The 21,787-nt window shown below is 35.9% G+C and overlaps 1 protein-coding gene across 19 annotated transcripts in view; it reads right to left on the bottom strand.

The window, feature by feature from the left end:
- Gpatch2 (G-patch domain containing 2) overlaps positions 1–21,787 on the bottom strand; it is a 243,775-nt gene that overhangs the window by 144,018 nt on the left and 77,970 nt on the right. For 7 of the 19 annotated variants that reach the window (XR_012438987.1, XR_012438989.1, XR_012438988.1 and 4 more), the window contains one exon: positions 7,717–7,814. The exons of the other annotated variants lie outside the window; for them this stretch is intronic. The gene's annotated coding sequence lies outside the window, so the exon portion shown is untranslated. Of the gene's footprint in view, positions 1–7,716; positions 7,815–21,787 lie in introns of those variants that run through there. 19 annotated transcript variants of the gene reach the window in all.

The raw sequence follows: 21,787 nt of genomic DNA, 5'->3' as shown, positions 1-21,787 counted from the left end.
GCATAGAGTCTTCCTTTCAATTGAGGATTAGTCTCCCCAGCAGGAATCAGGATTCATGTCACAGGATTCTTGTTAACCTTACAGCTGTCAGACTCTCCTTGTGTAGTGAATGAAGACTTTGACTTCACGTAATTCTGAAGTAATCACAGTACGTTTTCATGAAATAGAGGCACATATATCTCTCTAGGAATTGTGAAAACAAAAGCTTTCCTAAACTGATGAAGGCTTAGAAATATATACATAATATGTATATTAAAACACACACGTATATACATATATTTATCAATTATGTGATAAGTTTTTAAACTAAATTAAACAAGGTAATTATTTTAAATCTTCATTGTTCTTTTTTTCCCCCAGTAAGTTGTAATAAGTCTGGGTGTGGTGATGCAAACCTGTAATCCTTGCACTCAAGAGGCTGAGGTGAGAGGACTGACAAGTTGAGGCCAGCCTGCACTGCATAGTGAGCTTGAGACCAGCCTGGACTATATATGAGACACTGACTAAACACCCCCCCAACACAAAATACTAATAACAAGTATAGTAACAACAACAACAATACAGCAGCATTTAAAATAGAAAATTTGGAATTATTGGCCTATTAGGGTATTAATAGTTATAATTATTAACTGCGTGAATTCTCATTTCTATAGTTAGTATTAATGAATGATCTAAATGCTTTAGTAGAAAAGATCAATCTCTACATAATTAAAAACAAATACTGCAGTAACTTTTCATTCAGTTTCATGACATCAATTGTTTTTGAGTAAGAAACTAAAACTCATCAGCTCAGAATGATGCCCAAGAGAAGAGAGTTAAAGAGAGTTCCACTTCGGTGTCTGGCTTAGTAGCAAGCTGTGAGTGGCCTCTACTGGCTGACCATAGGCTTCCTAATCTCTCATTTATGCAGCTTGTGACATTATGGCATCAAGGAGTGTATGTCAACATATGTTCATATGAAATCCATTGTGCACAAAGTCCTGCCTTCTACAAGAGTAAATGCCAAAGTAATAAACAAAATGTACATAAGATGTTTTTAAAAATTTCACAATTTCATCCCATTGAGACTCTAAACATCCTCTAAAACTTCTAATTTGTATGTCATGACACTCTAATTGTGGATTTTCTTGTTCAATTCTTACCAATGAAATTCATATCTATACTTTAAAAATATATTTTCTAGGGACCATTTTACACACACACATGCACAAACACACACACACATATATACCCTCCTCAAAACTAAGTGTATATTTAGGCTTGGCAAATACCTTACAGGTAAATACAAAAAAAAAGAAAAAGAAAAAGAATTTGTGATTTAATTAAAGGCATTAATATTTTATGTAGCAAAATTACCTTAGTAAACACTGTAATCCAAGTAACCCACATTATCCAACATAGAAATATAACAATAAAGGAGGTTTTAAAAACTTCTGCATTATTCCACCTATGTTTGGGTCAAAGTAATTATTATATTCCTAACTAAAAAATAACAATAAAGAATGTGTTTGAAACCTTATTAGGATTAGGAAATGTTAATTCAGTATCTATAATGGAGAAGAAAAAATGTAGCATTTTTTGTTCAGCAGCTTTAATATGTAATAGGCATATTTTTGATATATTATAGCTTTAATGATGCTCAGCAGCTTCCTATTAATAAAAGTCTCCCATGCATGAGGGAATTTGTAATTTAAAAAATCTACTTAAACATACAATTATATATTTGGCTCACTTCATCCTTTACCCAATCTACCCACTTAAAATGTACCCAATTAAAAATTATTATCAAACATGCCTAATGATGTCAAAAGGTGACTACATTTATTTTTAAAGTTATGGTTCTCACATGTAACAATACTTCAATATATTTCAGCCCTCATTTCAGAATTCAGTCCCATTATCTTGCCTGCTCAAAATTGTTCATAGGGTTATCTGGCTGACATGTAAGATAACCCTTCATCTCACTAGACACCACTGGGATATGACACCCTGACCCACAGTAAACCCTGATTATTAGCCTGAAATATTTAGCACATAATGTATCTCCTGTTAAGGAATCTGTTTATAAAAATTCTTTTATCTCACTGGACATGCAAGGCACTTTTAAAAGTAATACTCAACTGCTGTAAAGAATTTCAGTGAACAAAAATTACAACACTTGTTTTGAAGCTTCATTCCTACCATGCCAAATTTTTCAAAAGTTAAAAAGAAATAGGAGACAGAAAATGTTTTCTCCTTAGAGCTTAGTCTTACCAGTTGATTGTATAAGGCATAGGACAAAAATACTCATAATTTTTATCCCTAAGGAGAATTATAACACAACGCAAAGCTGGGTATAGGCAAAAGTGTGTGTGTGTGTAGTAAAAAAGGACAGAGGGCAATGTGGCAGAGAAGACAGAGATTCAGCAAACTTGGTGGAGTGTAACAAATTATAAGATAGACAAAAATTCTACATGTACTTTAAACATTTTATTTAAGAATCTAAGTAGACTAAGAAGATTTTTATGTGCTTAATTACAAATTATTTTCACACTCAAAATCACATGATCAACATTTCACTAGCTAAAATTATTTTCATCTGAACATTAACAATGTTCAAATATATATAATGTATATATATTCATTATTAATGAATATAATAATGTTCAAATAAATATAACATCATCAGTGTTATATTTATTTTTTTGTATGGCATGTTATTTTTATTGTTTTTCAAATTGTGTTGCTTAACTAGTAAGTTTCTTTCTACCTTAAATTGGCATGCAATTTAAGGTAGAAATCATGCATGCAATATTGCATGCAATATTGATTTACATCAATGGAGAAATTACAGCTGGTTTTGATGTTCAAAAGATTTGTTCTAAGACTCTCAAGGATACATTGATAATAATTTATTAAGAAAATGCTGATGGTGTCCATGTTTATAGTTATTATCATAATATGGTTCATATTTAGCAAATAAAACATTCAAAATAGTATGCAACAGGCAGAAGCAAATGTGAGGCCAAATTCACTCTATCTTGTATAATGTAGTTTTAGAACATACTAATTAATACAGTTCACTGCACTTAAAATTTCTATAACTACAAGTATGTAACTATGACTTGAGGGAAAGGGGAAAAAAGGTACAAGTACAAACATATGCAAACTACTATGTAAGATAAAAATGACTGAATTAATTGAAAAGAAAGCAAATATTGGTTAAAAGATAGCAGTATAAGTATGATCTTAGTATATTACATACCCAGTGAATGATGACAAAAAATCCCAAATAACCTATAATTGTTAGCATCCATGGGTCAATATCTATTTCAATAATCACACAGCCAGATGCTCATAATTTTGGAATACTTTTTAGTACAATAAGCTTTAAATTGATGTAAGTAAACATTGATCCCAACACTAGCCACATGCTAGAATCAGTCAGGTAGCTAAAGGTGGTCAGGTCTAAGTTCTGGCCAATAAGAAGTATGTGTACGTACTGGGTAGAGCTTCCAAGCCAAGTTCTTTAGATGGGATTCACTCAGCTGGCATGTGCCTTGGGACCTTATTTGTACTTCATTGCCCTAGCACTAGCAACAATACCCATCTTTTTTTGTTGTTGTTGGCACTGGGGTTGGAACTCAGGGCCTCACACTTGCTAGGCAGGCACACTACCACTTGGGCCACTCTGCCAGTCCTTTTTTGTTTTGGGTATTTTAAAGAGAGGGTCTTGCAAACTATTTGCCTGAGCTGGCCTCGAGCTGCAATCTCCTGATCTCAGCTTCCCAAGTAGCCAGGATTATAAGTGTGAGCCATTGGTGCCCAATTCTACATCCATTTGTTGGACAAGGTGTGAAAGGCAAAAAGAATCAAAGCTTTCCATCCTGGCACCTTCTGGTTGGGTAACCATGACATCAATTTATGCCTTCTCATGATGAGATGAAAACCAAAACAAACCTTCTTTTACTCAAACAACTGCTATTGAGATATACTGTCACATGCTCCAAGCTCTATCCTTAAGTGATAACAATAAAGCCATTTATACCTAGTAAATTCTAACTTTATTTTCTTATAGACCTAGGGATCAAATCCAGGGTCTTGTCCATGCTAGGCAAGCACTCTGCCTAGCTAGGCAAGTTACATCCCCAGCCCTAAATTCTACCTTTAATCTTAAAAACAAAAAACAAAAGAAAAATAAAAGCAGACCAGGATTCCACTAATGAGAGAGGAGGCACTGAACATATTTTTATAGGCCCAACACCCTGCTACCTGCTATGAAAGATTACTAAAGCCCAAATTAGCAAATGTGTTTTTTCAGAGCAAATGAGACATAAGAAACTGAGTGTTAGAGGGGTTGGGTTTAAGGTGATGGAAGAAAGAAAATAAATGCTAAACACAGGTACAATTTATGAAGCAAAAGGACCTCAACATTAGAAATGAGGAAACAAAGCTGACTAAAAGTCCATAGGTAATAAAGGCTGGACAGGTAATGAAGGTTCAGAAACCTAGGAATATTGTTAAAATAATCTATGTTCAAGCCCTTAAAAATTAAGCTACATTATCCTGAGTGGCTGAGATAATCAGACTGCATTAATTAACAAAACAATTAAAAAGAAAATCAATATTTTCATACATTAAGTCATCAGATATCTTCTTCAGTAAATCCCTAATCCTGGCTGCTTTCTAGCTCCTGTATCAAAAGCCAGTTTCCTCTGCATACAGCAAAGGAAAAGGTCATCTCTTCAGCCTCTGGTGGCCAGGCCTTGAGGCTTCCTCAACCTTCTTGGTCCTGTGGAGCACAGTAGTAAAGCTGAAACAGGAGGAACAACTCAGAACTCAGAAATCTAATCATCCTTACTCCTCTTGCATAAAGTGAGGTGGAGTTCCGAGAAGGAAGGGGGCACTGAGAGATGCCTGCTTCTTGAGGCACAGCTGGGGAAGAGGGCACATCTGGAGAAGAGGCTCTACACTTGAGATAGTGCCTTTCTCAGCATGGCACAAAAATAAAACACTGCATTTGTAGAAGCAAGGAGGTCACAGAGAGCCTGAGAGAACAGTGATGGTTCCCAAGGCCTGAGTGTGCTAGACAGACAATCCTGGAGTCCCTACTCCTAATGAGGGGGCCAGTGGATGAGCAGTCTAGCGATCTACAGAAGCTTGGGGACTTGAGGATCAGAGCAAATTGATGAAATTCACGGGCTTCAGTAATGAGTACCAGCATGACACCCCTGATGGCCCCAACACCCTTACAAACTGACATCAATCATTTACAATACATTTGCAAACAGAAGAATTGTCCTTATCATATTAGGATAGATGAAAATATTTCTATGGGATCCACAAATAAAGTGTTAAAAGTTTAAGCTTTTTCACTGTTTTACATGAAAATTTCACATAATGTATATCATATTTTTCCATGGACAGCTTACAAAATCAACTGTGGCAAAGAGATAATTTAAGAAGAGTTTAGAAAACAAAGCAATTCAGAATTTGAGTAGTAATTCTTCCCATCCAATACAATGATCAAAGTGGGATATATCACCCACCAGTTTTAACAAAATAAACTGGAGTTTGTAAGTATCATCAATTTTTTTTTTCTCTCGTACAAAGTAGTTCCAAAGAGTAGAATAGTATTGTGATTGAAAGTGTGGGCCATGGAACCAGCTTGCCAGAGTCTAAATCCAGACTTGCTTGTGTTTCAGCAATCTGACTGCCTCAGTTTCCTCATTTATAAAAAAAAAAAGGGTGACATGAATACCCATTTTATGAGCATCACATGAGGTCATTTGTAAAGCAGAGATCAGTGTTTATTAACTATCATTATTTGTACTGTTTCACAGTCTAATGCAAGATAAATCTCAATAATATGATAATAAGTATTACAGGAGATATAAGCAAGAGTAAGGGTATTTGTATAGTGTTGGTGGGAGCAGGAGCAAAAGGGTATACATCTAGAAAAATGGTGCAGTGGGAGTAGTCTATATTGGTGTCATTATTACTCCTTTCATCTATTACGCAAAACAATCTGGGCTAGGTTTGGTAAAAATAAAATGAATATCCACTCCTCACGAGGATGTTAGAAATACAGATATGTATTTACTTTACAAAACACACTGAATTTTAAAGTTTATAAATTAAGTTAAAGCCTTATGGTTCCTACTCCAAATCACAAAATTTAATCATTTCCATGAAGACATTAGTGTCTATACAGGCTGATAATTCTGATGCTTTCCAATTAGTGCAAAGGTCACAAGTTTAAATAAAATAAGAGTTTAGTATCTTACCTATCGTAATGGTATCTAAATTGAATGTAGTACAGGTGACTTGCTTTTCTTGGCAAAATATAAGGGCATGAAAGGAATGAATTTATGGATGGGCTGAATACCTACTTTAGAAATAACAAAGAAAATGCATCTCCTTCTGTGTTTCTTTCATATTCTCTCAGGTTCTCTCTGTGTCTCTCTCCTTTCCCTCTTCCCTCCCACAGCTTTCTTTGATAGTCTATAAAATAACAATGAAAATCTTGAAGGTTTGATGACCTCATACAAAAGAAGTAATTTATCTCTCCACTTTGAATATCTATATTGCTTTGTATTTTCTTGTATCACTTAACCGATTGCCTCATGTTGGAATTACATATATGTTTATCTCTCCTACAATAATACACATTTTTCAAAACGGATAGCAGAGACACTATGTCTACTTGCTGTCGTATCAGAATTTAGTATATTTGCCTACAATGAACCGTGCACTGAATTAGTCCAAATCACAACTGTCGTTCATGACACATGACCAGACTTCTGAGATAGCTTTAAAGCTTAGTATTTACTTCATAAACAGATTAAATACAAATCTTTTTAAAAATCTGGAAAATACTTTCTTGGATATCATGTTGCCTTGTGTATAATTAAAACCATTCTAATAGCTCATAAAATTAAGTAATACACAAGTATAACTTATTAGAAAATATGTAGAGAATAAACTGAGCATTATTTGTCAGTTGTTTTGCATAAAGAATAGCTCATAATTTTTTAAATACAGGGAAAATGTGTTATTACTACCTTTAACAAGCTCCACACTTTTACACAAGTTGGTCAAAACTAATAGAGAAAGAAGAATATAAGGAGGAAGAAAAGATTGGTGAAATATCTTTTTAGGCAACACACTGTTAAAATAGTTTTTCACAGAAATGATGCTGGTAAGCATTAGCATAAACTCAGAGAGTATGATAGAATGTCATACACTCTAGATCCATTCTAGAAGATACTCATAAAAGAATAGTAGCATCTATACATCAATAGAGCTATGAATCTGAATATCATCAATTATTTCTTCAATTGCTTTATCAGTATTGGCTGAGTTCCATGGACATTAAACTATATCATGGAATCTGAAACAATATCTTTGACCAAGGACAGTCTGAAACACTGCTATAGTATCACCACAACCTACCTCTGCTTCACTGGGTACACACACAGAATGCCAAGTAGGACACTCCACTGAGCTATGGGAAACTCTGAGTGCAGAAATAGTTTTATTCTTCTGTTTATTCCTCTGTGACTAAACTAGTATATACTCAGTAATTGGTCTCAACAAAGATTGACTGAGCCCTTCCCAGATGCCAAGGACTTTCATAGGCAGCATATAAAGTCTTTCCAATGCTAGCAACCCTGAAAGATTCTAATTATTAGCTCAAACCTACAAACAAGGCTCGGAGAGACTACAAAAACTTACCTAAACAGCAGCAGCAGACACACCATTTTCATCCAGAAATGTCAGGTTCAATTATGATGGTTAATTTGAGATGTTGACTTGACTGGAATGAGGGATGCCTAGAGAAATGGTGAATCATTACTTTCTTCTCCAAAGAAAACTGGGACCAAAGAGTAGGGTTAATGTCAATACTACACCTGAAAATGACGAGGCAACAGTGCTGAGTACTGGGTAGAGGCTGGAAGAGTTTGGGGAGCAGGCTAGTGATTCTGGAGAGGCTCTGAAGATGAGACGACTAGGGAACTGGTCTCAGATGGAAGTAAGGATTCATTGGAAACTGGAGTGAAGTCCCTACTTGTTATAGCATTGCAAAGAACTTGGAGGCACAGTGTCAGTGTCTTAGAGGTTTATAGGCTGGATTTAAGAATGATGAAAAATCGGGGTAAGAAACTTCTAAACAAAATACAGAAGGAGATGAGTAGGTGCTTCTGCTTACTCTTAGCATCATACAAGAGCAATGGGAAATGGTGAAAAGATTTGGAAAATTCCAGGCTGGACAGGAAAAGAGCAGAAAGGAAAAAGCATACAAAGGTTTGCTAAGCATCAGCTTTTTAAAGAAATTAATGTAGATAAAGACAGCCAGCTGGTTGGTACTGAGATAGTAAGAAAGAAGTCCAGAGAACATTTCAGAAATTGGTGAGGTCCCACCTTTCCCATCACAGGCCCACCAGTCAAAAAACACACAAAATCTTTAGGGAATCCAAGTACAAGCTTGCTGCCCAGGATACCTAGGGATTCTGCTCTGTTTTTTTCACAAGTACTCAGCACTTGCGGCCTCAATTCAAGTGAGCCCAGGCACTGATTGTGCTGGTGGCAGGCTTTGCTGGTGTCCACATTACTGTGGTTTTGCAGGCATGCAAAATCAAGAGTTATGTGGCCATGGCAGCTTCCACTGAGATGTCAAAGAAAAGCCTGGGAGCCACTTAGAAGTCTCCTACAAGGTCAGAATCCCAGCAGAAAGCCCCCAATGGAGTGATGCCTAGTGGGGTCATTGAAGTGAAGCCTTTAATGATAACAGGTACTTAGGAACTACTTTTGCTGAAAAGCACTGACTCTTTACTCAGGCCTGCAAATATTCAAAAAGCTTGGTATCCATGCCTCCACTTTGCATCTGTCTCTTATTCTGCATCTCTCTCTCCTGTAATCATCTTGGATTTCAGGAAAGACAGTACTGATTGGTAGCATCTTTACAAGGAGGGTGGAAATTACCCCCAAGGAAAGCACCAGCAGAGTCTCCACAGGACAGACCATTGATCAGGCAACATAACTTTAACAAGGCCCAGCCTGACCAATTCTGAGATAATAGGCAAGTGGACCACCTGTGACCATGCGACTACACTCGTGAGCAGGGCTGTTTAATACTTATGGATACCAATTGTCCCCTGCCCCAATTCTTTCTCTGTTTAAACCTAAAGCTTATGTCTATACCCTGAAGATGGGTGAAGTGGCTACTTTGCTCTTCTCACAGTGTGCCCATACCACGTAATAATTCTTTTTCTGCCATTCACCACTTGTCTCTTTATCTGGCATGTTGAGGAGAGTGGCCAGACCTGACATGTGGAACCCTGGACTTGGGCCTTTGGCCTAGAACTCTGGTTGCACAGACACAACCCCAGAAAGGAGCAATTGCCACCAGAGAAAGCTGTAGGTAGATTGCAAAACCATTCCATGAAGTCACCATGTGGACTCAGAGCAGCAAAGCTGGGCAAAGGGACTGCCAGAGGTCTTGCGGGCCTGGCCCCTCCACCGTGTGCACAGGATGCTGCACTTGGAACTTTAAAGTTTAATGTCTGCTGCTGGGTTTCTGTCTTGTTTTGGTCAACTGGTCCTCTCTACTTGTCTATTTTACCTTTTTGGAACAGGGATGTTTGTCTTATCCCTGTCCCATTATTTTACCTTGGAAGAATGTAATTGTCTTTCATTTTACAGGTGCACATAGCTAAAAGAGTTTGCTTTGAGTCTCTAATAAGACTCTGGACTTCTGAATTGAGGCTTGAATGAGTTATGAGTCTGGGACTACCAGTAGAGGTGAAAGGATCATATTTTGCATGTGGTATAGACATAAAGTTGGGGATTTGGGTAGAATGCTATAGTTTGAGTGTGGTTGGTTCCCCAAAAGTTCATGTGTTGGAAGCTTGGTCCTCAGTATGGTGATGTTAACAAGTGATGGGACCTTAAGTGATGGAGCATAGTAGGAGTTGGTTAGGTCATTGGAGGTGTGCCCTCAGAAGGGATTCAGGTAGTTCTCATAAGACCCTGAGTTTAGTTTTCATGAGAGGGTTATCATAAAACAGCAAGTCTGACACCTAAATCTCTCATTAGCTTCCTATCTTACTATGTAATCTCTCCCTCTTCCACACAAACCTACCATGATGTCATCCACCATGATGTGTCACAGCCAGGGGTCCCTGGCCAGATCTGGTACTATACTCTGGACTTTCAGAATCCAAAACTGTAAGGTAAATAAGCTTCTTTCTTTATAAGTTACCCTAACTCATGTATTTTTTTATAGCAATGGAAAATGGACTGACACATACATTGACTTGACAAAAAAAAAAAAAAAAAAGTCAAGACATCAAGACTTCACATTATGTCCTGAGCAGAAAAAGGAGATTACTTTGATGAAAAAGAATATCAAGGTCCCTGTATTTAGGACTTTGTGCTTTATTCTTAAGGACTCAACAATGAATAAAATAAGCAAATGGAGAACGAGAAAGAATGAAGAAAATGCTATGAAAGAAAAAAAATAAGGTGGTGTAGAAATGGAACCTAGGTAATGCGACTTTGGAAGGGTGAGATAAGAGTAGTCTAGGAAAGGGTAAGAGGAAAGGAAGTGTTCCAGTCAAAGCAAATAGCATATGTGAAGGCCTGGAAATAAGGAAGAGTTTACATGTTCAAGGACTAGAATGGAGGCTGGTTTGGGCAAGGAAGCTAGGTGTAAAATAAGGTCAGAGAACAGAGAGCCAGACCACACAGGATCTTTTGGCTTTAATTATAAAAAGATGTACTTTTTTCTTTTTATTTCTAAGTTTTATATTACTAAAAAGGATCAAAAACTTCAAGGGGCTTTTGCTTATATGGATTTTAAGTACTGATATTTAGTATTTGAAATTAAAACTGTATTAATTTTTAAGCCCCAAAATATACAAGCATGTACTTCCTGGAGACTAGAAAATACAGGAGTGAAAAAAGGAGATTGACAAGAAGTAGTAGTATCTTAGCATCATTATGAAAACAGTTTTGCACTTATTGACCCCTTGAAGGAGTCTGAGGGACTTCCCATGGTTTCCAACTCCCACTGTAAGGAGCACCATGGTACACCACAGTTGTTCAATTGTGGACTCAGATTAACAGTATCAGCATCACCTGGGTGCTTGTTAGACCCTCTGGGGGTGGAGCCCAGCCATAGTGTTTTAACAAAGCCACCAAGTGATTCTGATGCACACTAATGTTTGGACAACAATTGCTCTTCTTCCTTACTGAGGAATGAATGATAGTGTGGGAAAAACACAGGGAGTATGTAAGATATGCTTTTAAAATATGCAAAAATTGGCTGTCGGAAGTCGTAAGCATAAATAAACAACCAGAAGGCAAATGTAGAAAATAATAGCTACAGTGAAGGAGAATTGATAGAAAGCTGACTTCTTTTGGTACAAAGGTTTTCAGGCTGAATGGATATTTAAGAGGTAAAACTGGAGACACTGACAGACTCTGTAAACATATATGGCAGCAAATCCAAATATCAATCTTCATAGGCCAGTAACGCTCAAGGGGCTAGTGGTAAAGTGTCCATTTTCATACATATATGGATACCCACAGATAATAAGTGATATCAAAGGTGCCTACAAAGACTATGTATCTACGATGAAAAAAAGCTACTTTTTCACTGTATCACAATCTTGGTTTTCACAATCATTCACCTTTAAAAAGAGTAACCCTACACAACTTGTCAAGCTTTGTTTAACAGTACACAGGGATCAAAACAATGAGTTTGTTGGTAGTGATACATATTAACACTCGGATGAACTCATTTCAAAACTGTCTCTATGCATCAGATAATGTTTTGGAATCTTTAATTATATAGCTCCTGTAACATTAGTATTTACTTGTATCCATAATGACACAGTGAGTGTCCTTTTGGCTCCTAGCGATCACTCTCTGTTCTAATCATTATACTTGACTCATTTATTACATTATATTTTAATTACCTACTCAATTATCTAACAATGTCATAGACTACAAATATCTTAAGTCTAGAACTCTGCCTTTCCCATGCATTTCTCAATTTCTGGCACATGGCAGATAAGATCATTTAATTCATGTATTTATGTTTTCTTCAACATTGAACTCTCCATGAAGACATTTCAAATATTTGGAATCACACAGAGGAGAATCCTAGGTATACATGCTTTTAGTAAGCCCTTACTGGATGAGTATAGGTATAGAGATACATCTCTTTTACATGACAATGAGAAAAACAAAATTAGTGGGAAAATGCAATATACTTTTAAGTATATATGGAAATATTTCAATGTATGAAAAATAAGATGTATCAAAAAGGTTCCTACAGATCTTACAATTAACTGCCCTCTTCCCACAAAAATGAAAAGCAAAATTCTATACCACCAACATTGTGAAGACGTAGGAGCTGCTATGCAAACCTTCCATCAAACATTCAATTCTCAAGTCAAAATCCCAGACTACAAAGATACTATTAACTTGGTGGTAAAATATTAATTAGTAAAAACTACTCTTCTTACTCTTGTCCAGAGTGGTCTTGATGGTATAGTTTAATTTTGAAACCCAATACTACATTTCATATTCAAAATGATCAAATATTCCATTTTTATTTTATTTTTGAGGGAGGATCTTGGTATGTTTCTCAGACTGGTCACTGTTACACTCAAGTGACTTCATCTTCTCTCCTCAGCCTGCTTCAAGCTCCTTCATGCTGGTATTACAAGCATGTGCCACTATGTCCCAAATTCTGTTTTAAATTCCTTCTTCCATTTGTTAACTATGCATAGTCTGTTTAAAAAAATCAGGATATCTGAAGGTAGTAAAAGCTCCTCCTGGTACCCATTAAACAACAATTAATTGTTGTCTTTAAATCTGGACACTTTTGGCTCTTTTTCAATTCTCAGAATGTCATGATGTCACATGACTGCACAGTTGGATGGGGTATGCAAATTGCTGCAACATGAGCAGTAAAGTATTAATCTACATTCATGTCAGGATACTGCAGGATCTGGCTCAGTCACATGGCTCAACTTGACATTAAATGACTGGCATTTAGTGAGGATTTTAAAGCCATGGTTTCTTGTTCATTCTTTGCCACTATTTGGGTATTTTACTTCTCTTTTCTTCCACTGTCTTAAGTATGAAGGGTCACTAGGAGTAAAACCTGCCTCAGAAGATTGTTCTGAGAATTACATGAACTAATATACACAGAGTGCCTAGCACATAGTAAGGACTCAATGAAATGCTAGCTCTTAATAGAAGTAGCATGGCTAGCTTTTATTGCCCTAACCTGCTTTACCAAAAGGTTAAACAGTTCATATCAGGTTTAGTCTTAGGACTACTCATTCCTTTGTTACTAGCTTCCAATTATTTGACTTAACCACCCAAAACAGTAAACAAAATAATGTTATCTATATTAGACTGTTACCTCAAAGTCAAGTGTCTACTTACTCAACTCCAGTTGAATGGGTGAGTTGATTCTGAAGAAACCATCTAGTAGGGAGGAAGTTATACTACTCTTTCTAGGTTTATGTACAAGACTGTTTAAGTTAAAGTCAAGAAAAGAAGAATATTAAAAATGTTTCTTAAGTACCCAAATTAGTACCCAGAATACTTGCTGAGTGTAAAAGGACAACTGACTCAGGTTTCAGTATACTTCACTTGGAACTAAAAACCAGAAAAAGAAGGAAAAAGCAGCCAACCACAAACTCTAGCAGTGGATTCACGTCATTATCTCCATTGATTTCAAATTTCAAAATGTTCTTAAATATTTTTATTCCCTCTCATTTTATCTAACCTTTTTTTCCCAAATCATTTACTTCAACTTTAGGACTTACCTTTTCTCTCTTTGCATGGCTTAATTTAAGCCTTGAAGAACTTGGTATGGCTAACAACTTATGCCTCCTTATACTATTAGCAAAACTTCAAACCCAAATGTGTATCATTATATGTGGGAAAAATAATCTTGATTATAGAGGAAAGTAGGTGAAATTACAGTATACATAAATTTTGCAGCTTATAACAATGGTGCATTTGTACATATGTATTTTTTAAAACCTTGGCAGTTAAGACAAAACCATGTCTACAAACTTACTTCTCTTTTCCAATTGAAAGATTTCAGATTGCTATCCCCTGCCTCCACACATTTCATACTTTGTTGTAGAGTGCATTAATTCTCCTAGTTTCAGCAATTGTCTCTAGGAATACCCCATACATATGGCATACAGCTTTCTCTCATCTAAAGTTCCCTACTTCCAGTAACCCTTTTTTGTCTCATTTTGGATATACTAAATCACTTCAAATTCATATCTAAATAAATTCATTTTAATAATTCCTCACTCTTCTTCAATAGTGAGTTTATAGGATTTCTGTAAGGATCAAAATGAGTAAGAATTATGTTTAGCATAACACTGTGGAACACAAGCAGGCGCACACTGGATATTTTATTAACTTTTGTGTCAGGAGCTGTCATTGTGCATTCCAGTCTCTTATTTTCTTTTTCTTCCCCTCACAGTGTGTCTCTGATACTTTCCATGTATCTTAACATATTTGCTGATGTCTTCTCTAGTGCATTCTCCATTTATATCAGCCCACTTTCTCTGACTTCTTTGACACCCAGTGGCAATTAGGGTGAATGCTTTATGATTTTGAATTAATTCCTTTCTTATCATTAGAAGGGTTATAACTAGATGGTAACTTCTATAAGCATACTAAATCCTTAAGCAGTAACTATGCTTTATAAGAACCCATATATATGAGCACTGGTAAGTCACTTTAAGTCATTGGACCTGAATTTTTGAATGTGAAAATTCGGTATTTTCTCTAAAATCCTTTATATCAAAAACATTCTGTGATTCTATGTTAAGTTCTTAGATCATTTTCATATAGATTAGAAATCAAAGCAAAGGGGTCCTTTTTGGCTTATTTCCTTTCTCTGAAATTCCTCAGCCCTTTTCTTAATTGCATGAATCAAGAACTTACCCTACCACATAAGATTAAGTACAGGTATACTCTGTTAGACAGAAAATCTGTTCACATCAGGGCCTATTCCAATTAATCTTTGTGCCCAGGCTATTTAAGACAGTGTCTGTACATAGTGGGCACTTGGTATGTTTATTAAATTGAAATTAATTGGCTTAGGAGATTTGAGATAGACAAAGAATATATAAGGCTATTTGCTTTGCACTGACAACAGGCATTCTTTTTACAAACCACACTCCTCCTCACTAACCTCTTACTGTTTGATACTTATTAAGATATCAAAATACAAGAAGTGAAAGAACCATCCTTGCAAGAAGTAAATTACACCAAGATTATATGGTAAGGATGGTGGGGGAAAAAAGAAGTCAAATTCATCAGAGTACAATCAAACCATTTAGAGGTACAATGTCCATTTAGACTAAATAAGAAAAAAAATGCTTAATTTGGTAATATAATTCCCACTAATTTAATAATGTGGATAATGTGATGGGAATTTCATCTTTTAAGGATTTCTTATTGCAATTCAATTTTTATTCTTTGTTAAAAACAGATTATAATATCTAAGTGCCTTACCTATTTGTCTTTTAGATATAAACACTGAGTTTTAAATTACATAGATTTTATCTCTCTCTTGCCAGGATCACTTAATTTCAGACTATATAAAGATGAAATAAGTATAAAATTGCTATCTCGGTCCCATCTTCCCACCATAAAACAAATTGATTCTGCCTACATGGGTTCATGTAGGCATCAAAAACCGCAAAATCTATATTGTCTATGTTTTTTTTAAAAATTTGAACTCAAGAAGTCTTCGGAGAGAAGTTATTTAAGAGATCCAAAAAACAACTGCTAAAAGCATTCTTGCCTTTTGGCAATTCTAATGTCAATCACGCACATCGGGCAAGTAAGCTAAGTGTTCACGTGTAAATACCCTTTTGTTAGGTATACCTTAAGTGTCAAGCTCATGACTTGAAAATTCTGTACATTTGGGGCTGTTTCTAAAATTATGACATTATGTGATATGTAGTTTGTATGAATGGCAGAATTTACTCGTGTCTTTATAAATCCTTTAGTCTTATGTTTATAGAATCATTTATAGCCTCAAGGGCCAGAATATTTTTAGTCATACTTTACTGAATTTGGGGGAGAAATAACATGCTGTGTTAAATTTTTCCATTTTCAGATGCATGCAGGTCTCAGAACAAGTTCCTTGCAAGTATCATGGGAATACTGTAATTATTTTTAGTCTGCCCACTGAAACTTAGCAAATGGTAACACCCTGGCCTCTCCATTCTGACTATAGCTAGAGTTGAAAGGTTAATCACAATGAAGAGCAGAGACCTGACTTGGTGTTAGAATGGACATAAATCCTAATCCACACTATGCTTTTTCTCCTCCACCAATAGGCTCCTTGGCTTACTATGGGCCAAGGTACGTCCATCTAACTATAATCAGCAGTGCTGAGACCGTTAGGAATGCTACAGTATCAAGCTGCATGGGTGTTCAAGGAGACTCATGTACATGCCTTGTGCTGACTGCCATTACTACACCATTTGTCAAATCACTTTTTAGTACTCTTTGCTTATGTAAAGGTAGATGAACTTATGTATTAATGTGGATAATATTTGCCATTCTGGGTATACTGCATGGGTTTAAATTTAGAATCTGTTGATAAATGTATAGTTCAACAGGTTAAAAGTTAATTAAATATATAATTCTATATAGGAAGCATTGTTATAGTTTTCTAGAAAATAATAAAACATTAAAAATTGTTTGTTGAAGCATCATATACTAAGCTAATTTTTGAATGAGAAGCATGACAATATCTTCCAAAATGTAGGGTCTCTGTTGAAGAGATGATTATTATTTTAGTAAAAGAGGGATCATTAATTTCAAATTGAGAAATGAGTTATATGATTAAAACAGTATATATTTGTTCAATTTACTATTTGGAGACTCTATCAACAAGATTGAAATGTATGACTACTTCAAATTTGAAAAGGGCAATGTCCACATTGTTCCCCTGGTGCTACACACTGGCAGGTCAAACTTTTGTTCCTCTTGTCCTACAAACAATTTTCAAGTCCACGCTCAATAAATAAATTTGGTCTCAGCACTTGCAATCAGTGCAGCACAATCCCTCAGTAGCAGACCTATGATAAATGGACTTATTTTCCCAAATCAAACACTTGAATTTAAATTCAGATGAGTTAATGCAAAGGTCAACATTGTAATCAGTTCTTTTGATCTTTATAGAATTTCTGGAGTAATACATAATAAATCTGAAACAAGGCAATTTGCAGCTCTGTATGTGTGGCTGGCAATAAAAATCTTAACGATCAGAGCCTTTATGTACTTAGGGAACATTTTATCGTAATGGCTATGGTGAGGACTTCAATGCGTAGGGAACAATGGCAATAGATAACCCTGAAAGACTTGATTACTTGATTGTTTTACAATTTATCTATATATGAATTTATATAAAAACACAATAAACATACATCTATGCCTACTATATTTTTGAAAAAGTCACTATTTTTATTATAATTACCTAGTTTTGAGTTAATATGTTGAACACAAAAGTTGCTTAGGACAAAAATTAGCATATCAGGTCCACCCTAAGATTTTCAGTATCTCCCCTAGAATTATATTTGTTTGGAGTTTTTTTTTAACATTAAAAAATTGGTGAAGTTAAGTGATTTAAGAATTAAATAGTGTACTTCAAATTATGACTGATTTGGAAAGCTAATTGATTACTGAACAATTACAAAGGAATTTGAATGGTCTTTAAGTTGAAATTTAAGGATGGAAAAAGGGATGGGGAGGAGGACAAAAGGAAAAATAGATTAACAGAAAGTAAGGTAGACAGACCTGAAGCTAAGTGCCACCTGTGCAGCTGGCAGCTGGGTACTACTTGAGTACAAGACTTCAGGCTGTCCCTTTACTTTGTATTTGTTTTAGCCCTCTGATACCAATTTATCCTAAAGCAGCAAGAAACTCAAGATTTATCAACAAAACCCTACATGATTATTGAAGCTTTTTCTTTCTTTTAGCAATATAGTAATTACTCCCCAAACAGCAAAACCCCATTGTTGGCTTTACTATACCAAGTGTACAGTGTGTGCACAATAGTGCTTATCTCTAGAAGATCCATTCTGACTCTGCTTCTAGAGAATACTTTGAACCATTCTCATGGTAAACAGGTTGAATAGGTACTTTAACTTTCAAGATAAGTCTTTTAATGAAATTAACATAAAAAACATTCTAATTTCTAGAAGGGAGGGACTTAGTAACTACAAAATTTGAAGTAGTTTTCTAGGATGATGCAGCTGAAAGTGAAAAGATTTTTTAAAAGCTCCCAAGTGCCATCTAATATCTGTGCTTTCACAATCTCTCTTCAGACCAATCCCAAGAATAGTCACCACCAGATCTATACCTGTGGCTGGCTGTGACAATGAGGTTGAACCAGGGCCTCACACAGATTCATCAAACTCAGGTTTCTAAAGCCTCAATGAAAGTACCAGTATGTAGGAGATAGATGTAACCTATGTACTTTGGGCACACATGATAATAATGAGGCCTACTTTATCCACTGACTACACAGGGTTCAGTCACAAAGTCAGAAATTTCAGAACACACTAGAACAAAAAAAGGATATATATATGTATATACATATGTATATAAGTATATATTCTGTAATAGGTTCTTCCTTGGTAGGCAGGGTTGATTAAGGTCCACTGGCAACTTTTTAAATAGTACTACACTGATAGTTTCCATTAACATAAAGTTTGCTCTTCAAAGTCAAAGAAAAACATGAGTCATACTGAAAATTCTGTCAATTTCTTCAAAACTGTGACTTTGTTTCCCCCAATAAAGCCCAAAAGGCCTCATAAATCTCTGATTCCATTGAACTCAAGACAATTCAGCAAAAATAAGTGATTGGACTCCAGGTGAAAACTCTATTCAAATGTCTAAATAACTATTCTTCCTAAGAAAAACTGGCAATGTTCTTATTATTTTTCTCCTCCGGTTTCAAATTTGCTATGTACAGATGTTCTGTCACAGCAGTTAAAAAGTACAGTCTTGTGAGTCACTTAGGGGTCTGACAAGTGGAATGTGGTCAAAGCTCAATAATTATAAAAAGTTCTTGATTTGCTTAGATTACTCTGTTTTCTCAACAAGTTTCTAAACTTAGCCTACATTAGAAGACAAATAAAATCATGGAATTTAAGCTTCCATATTCAGTCCGACTTTATCAATATCCTAAAAACTGGCAATACTTGAAATACACACATGTAGAAAATTTTAATTATTTCTTAATTCATGCCAATGTTATATATTTATCATTTACTATGTATAAAACAATGGGTTGGATAACTCCCTACATCACACAATAACTTGACCTATAAATTCACAATGCAAAGCTTTCAGATTAATGATGCAAGGGAAGCTAAGAACTTTAATTTGAATAAAGTGCTAAAATGTATTTCACAAATTATATTTTAGGGTATGAAGTATACCTTCACATACGAAGACCAAACCTCCCAGTTTTCATATTAGTTTGTCCCATGGTCCGTCTAAGTCATTCATGAGATAAAAAAAATGATACAAGAACTCTTTTTATTTGAATAAACAAAAATCTAAGGAGGGCTATAACCTGATAAGGGTCAAGATTACACATTATAAGCTTTATTTCTTAAGGAACCTTGCTGGGTTTGGGCTGTGATGAACTTGTTCTAGTTGGGTGACAGCATCTATCTTTTCTTCTGATAATAGGACCTGACTTTACACACAGAAAAATATCGCTTTCTCATCTTCAAGGTATAAAGCGCAGTGATATTGTCTCTACTTCGTGGCCCACCCCCAGACATTCACAGCATCCCATCCCGTGCCCACTGCAGAGGCTTCAGGGATGTGGATATGACCTAGTCACAGCTATCGGGAATCAATTCTAGGCATTGTTTGCATTACCGGGAAGAGAAAACTCCTGCTTGGGTAGAGTGGGAGGTTAGAGATAAGATATACACCTGAGTACAGAAACATCTCTGCCTCCCATAGTTGGAGAGGCTGCCTGAGAATGAACCCAGCCCTGAGGAAAATGGAGGCAACAGAATCAATTCCAATGCCATCTTTTTCATTCTCTGTGCCAATACATTTCTTTCTTTTTAAAAATTGCATAAGACAGGCTGAGTTTAATTTCTGTTACTTGAAACTAAAAACAGCCTAACTGGAAGTTTCTGATGGCCCTGTGGTTTAGAATCCAGCTCCAGAACTGCCAGCTTGTTCTTTTCTTTTTTAAAATTTTCTTTTATTATTGTATTATTGTTGTACAGGGGGTACATTGTGACATCTACAAATGTTCTTATGATATATCATAGTTGAATTCACCTCCTCCATCATTCTCCTTTATCCCTCCTCCCCATATTACTGGAATAGTTCCAACGTGTTTCCTTTTTCCATTTTCCTACATGAGTATGTAATGTTTCCACCACATTCACCTTCCTATTTCCTTTCCTTGTATCCTCCTCCTCCCACTGGCACCAATCCCCGGACAGGACCTGTTTTATTTTCCCATTCTTCACTTTTTAAAAAAGGCATTTTTGTTTAAGATAGCTACAAAGGGAGTTTCATTGTGACATTTCCAGGTATGTATGTATTATAACAGGAGAGGAAGGGAAAAAGCAGGATGCTCTTTTCTTCCATGGTTTTTTTTTTTTTTAATTTCTCCCTAAAGATAAAGGACTGTGAAGTCTTTTATTCCTATTTTCTCACTGGCACCACAGGGCAGAATAGGGTGGTGACACTGGGCGTGGCATTCAGTTGCAGCTCACTAACACCATTCTTGAGCTTAAAAGACTGCCACAGTGTCATTTGGGGACACCAGAGAACTAAGATTGCTAAATACCTGTCACATGAGCCAGTCACCATTCTGCCTGCTTTGCATACATTAGTTCACTTAACTTTATTCCACATCTGCACAGTATTGTGAAGGGATGCCTTAGGGACTAAAAAATTGATAGTTAAAGAACACAACTGATCAGGAGGGCAGAATAGGTTTTTGCGGGAGTGGCACCCCTGGGGGGAGGAGGTTGGGGGAGGAAAGGAGTAGGAGGATGGATACTGTGGAAATAATGTATACAACACATGTATGTAAATGCAAAAATGATACTGTGAAACTGTTTCAGCAACTGGGGGAAGGGGAATGATAGAGAGCAGTGTGGGGGTGGTGAATTCAAGTATGGTATGTTTGATATATTGTAAGAACTTTTCTAAATGCTACAATGTACCCCCACCCAGCACAACAATTTAAAAAAAAGAATACAACTGATCAAAATTCAGTATGGAGTAGACACTAGTTGTTACTGCTCTGGAGTCAGGTTTAGCATTAAGACTCTAAGGTTATGTCATTGATAAGCACAATGGCGTAAGTATTTGAACCTGTTCTATGCCTTGATTTCTCTACTTGTGAAAGAAAATATCCTTTTACCTGATTTATAGGGACAGTGTAAAGGAGGGTAGTTAAGATGCTACTCATCAAATATTTTCTACAATACGTAAAATGTTGTAAGGCAAAACCTGAAATTTAGTTTTGGTAAACAATCTATGAGTGTAGGAAATGACAAGTCCAGTCCAGTTCACGGGACAAGACTACCACAAAGGCAAAAAAGAACCATAAGTACAATAAAAAAGAAAACAACAGATCAACACTGGTTCTCTTAGCCTAACTTACCTGACTCCTGCATGGATTCTGTAATGAGCACAGGCTACGTTAATACTCAGGGCATTAATGTCTTATTTTCAATGTGGACAC

The sequence above is a fragment of the Castor canadensis genome, chromosome 11, assembly GCF_047511655.1.
Source record: "Castor canadensis chromosome 11, mCasCan1.hap1v2, whole genome shotgun sequence".
NCBI lineage: Eukaryota > Metazoa > Chordata > Mammalia > Rodentia > Castoridae > Castor > Castor canadensis.
Note: the sequence above shows the minus strand (reverse complement) of the source record. Positions and strands in the feature narration are given on the sequence as shown.